A 2823-nucleotide genomic window follows, 5' to 3' on the forward strand; every position below is an offset into this window, starting at 1 on the left:
TGTGTGGTTAGATTTCTATTGTGGACTAGCAAAAGCTCGCAAACTATTTTTTTTAATATCAGTACTGGGACTTGAACTGAGATCCTCACATTTCTGGCTTGAGCTTTTTCTACTCAAGGTGGCATGCTTTACCGCTTGAGCCACACTTTTATTTCCAGCTTCTGCTAGTGAATGGGACAGAGGAGTCTGGTTTTGAGCTTGGCCTAGCTTGATCCCTTGATCTTGCAATCTCAGCCTCCTGAGTAGCTAGGATTATAGGGCTGCATCTCACACTTTCACAGCTGGATTTCAGTCAAGCTCCCTGGAGGAGATAAAGATCCAGAATAATACTGCTTTTATAAGACATCCACTTTAGAACTGCTAGATCTTACCAAGTTTTAAGAAATCACAATCATCAGTCTTCCTCCCTGAACAAGCTTTAAGCTTCTAAGAGCTTTCTCTCCATCCCAACCCCTACACACACACACACACACACACACACACACACACACACTCTCACTCACGCCAAGGCTTGCCATATTCATGTTTTTACTTGTTGGCTAAATGCTTGGTGTGAATCAGCAAGGCTGAGATCTTTTTCTCCAATGCTTTTTAGCCTTGGGGTGCCTTTCACTGAAGAAGTTCACTCTCGCCAAGCTCCTATATTTCAACGTGTATCTCATTCTAGCTGGTTTAATTTCCTAACTATATGCAATATCAATGCTTCTACTTCATATAGAGGTGTGTGTATACGGGTTGTACGTGTGTTTACCTTCTAGCCAGTGGCTTTGCCTCTTTATTTCTTCACCTAAAAATTATCTTGATGTAATAATGTGTAGATTTGTTTTCCTTCCTGTGTTTGGCTGCTTTGACTATAAAGATCATCCCTAAAATAAGATCTAAAAGCAAACACTCTCACAGGCCTTGAGCACCAGTATTTATTTTCTTTCTTTCCTCTTCTTTCTGTCTGCCTGTCATATTTTAAAACAATGAATGTGGATTTTTTTCTCTTTTTTTTTTCCAGAGACAGGATCTTTTGTCTTCTCTTATGCTGGTCTGGGAGGACAAGTCTGCAGCTCCACTTCCAGCTCCTGGAGGGTGGGGGACATGCTGGGGGGGGGACCATCCTTGGTGGGGGACATGCTGGGGGGGGACCATCCTTGGTGGGGGACATGCTGGGGGGGAACCATCCTTGGTGGGGGACATGGGGGGAACCCATGCTTTGGGCGTTCCTGTAATCATTCCCCCCCCCCCCCCCCCAGCATTTGTTCCTTGGGGATTTCACCAGGCAGAGTTAAGCAAGACGCCTCCCTCTTCCTGCAAATACCAGTGAAAATGCAGGCGCCTGGCCTGGGACGTGACAGACACCCCCCCCCTCCACTCCGCCCCGCCCCGGGTCACACCGGACTCAGACCCCAGAACAAGCTGAAGCAGCCTCCAGCTGTGCACAGCTCAGACGCGCCAGTCCAGACTCCAGCCCAGCCAGCCAGACGGCAGGGAGACACTGCGCAGGCGCGAAGTTGGGGCCCGCCAGCGGGGCGGGGCCTGGCCGGGCCGGCGGAAGCCGCGAGCGATGATTCAATTGACTCACACTGCGCCCGCCACGCGGCAGTTCCCACATGGTCTAGCGGTTAGGATTCCTGGTTTTCACCCAGGCGGCCCGGGTTCGACTCCCGGTGTGGGAAGACGAGTCGTTTTTAAACACTGCGGGAGTATATTTAGTTCCCTACTAAACAAACATCATCAGATAACGATTATCAAGCCCGTGGGGACTCAGAAATAGCAGTTGCACTCACAAGTCTCCACCAAGTCAGCCGGAGTGGATGTGTCGCTGTGCTTTAGCATGGTATCTGTTTTGAGATTTCGCACAGAGAAGTGTGTGCAGTGGCTCTCTCTCCAGCTGCTTTCTGTGCTCCACCAAGTGTTGTCCCCACAGAGAACACACAGGGAAAATAACACTCAGGGGCCATCAGACAAGATCCCCAGTCCTCTGACCAATACTTTCAGCTGAGGGTTTAAATGCTCCAATGGCTGATTTCTCTAAGTGCAGTCAGCCCACCACCCACCATTCCAGGGCTGTTGGTCTGCTTTTGTGTTCATGTTTTGGCTGCTGCTGCTGCTGCTGCTGCTGCTCTGGTCCTGGAGCTTGAACCCAGGGCCCGGATGCTGTCTCTTAGCTTTGTTGCTCAAGGCTAGGAGCCACCTCTTCTCTTCCAGCTGTTTTCTAAAAGAGTTCATTGGAGATAAGACACAGACCTTCCTGCCCATGATGGCTTCAAACCTGGACCCATCCTTCAGGCAGTTCAGCATTTTGAATTGCTAGGATGATAGGCCTGGATGGTTGTTTTTGTCATTGGTTTAGTTTGTTTTTTGTGTGGCTTTGTATCAGTGCTAGAAGTGCTTTGCAAGGTTCCCAGGGCCTGTGCATGTGAGGCAAGCTCTCTAGTTCTGGTCCCCATCTCCAGCATGAGGCCCGGTCAAGGAATGGAAAGAGGTGGAATTGGATGACAGTACTAGCAACACCTAGACCAAGTTAACCAACTTTCATGTCAGTCACTGTGCCCCCAAGAAAGCATGTCCTTCCTTTCCATACCCCACCCCAGCCCTGTGATTCTCCAGAATCATGGCCAACTTCTGTTCATTTTTCCAGTGCCAGAGGCCTGGCACCTATAGGCAGGCAGGCACCTACTGTCAAAAACAGAAGCAAAAAGACAAAAGATCACCCCTTCTATTTTTTCCAATCTCCCCTGAGAAGCCAGCTGGCCAGAGGAGCTGGCCAAGATTCATTGAGTCACAACCTTCTGCAGAAAGGGCAGAAGAAAACAGGCAAGCCATTTCTTGCCA

The 2823-nt window shown here is 49.5% G+C and overlaps 1 non-coding gene across 1 annotated transcript; it reads left to right on the forward strand.

The window, feature by feature from the left end:
• Positions 1-1592: 1592 nt before the first annotated feature.
• Positions 1593-1664, forward strand: Trnae-uuc (transfer RNA glutamic acid (anticodon UUC)). The gene has a single exon. It is a non-coding gene; the product is annotated as a tRNA-Glu (tRNA).
• The last annotated feature ends 1159 nt before the right edge of the window (positions 1665-2823 follow it).

Source organism: Megascapheus bottae, chromosome 30 (assembly GCF_031878675.1).
Source record: "Megascapheus bottae isolate mThoBot1 chromosome 30, mThoBot2.hap1, whole genome shotgun sequence".
Lineage (NCBI taxonomy): Eukaryota > Metazoa > Chordata > Mammalia > Rodentia > Geomyidae > Megascapheus > Megascapheus bottae.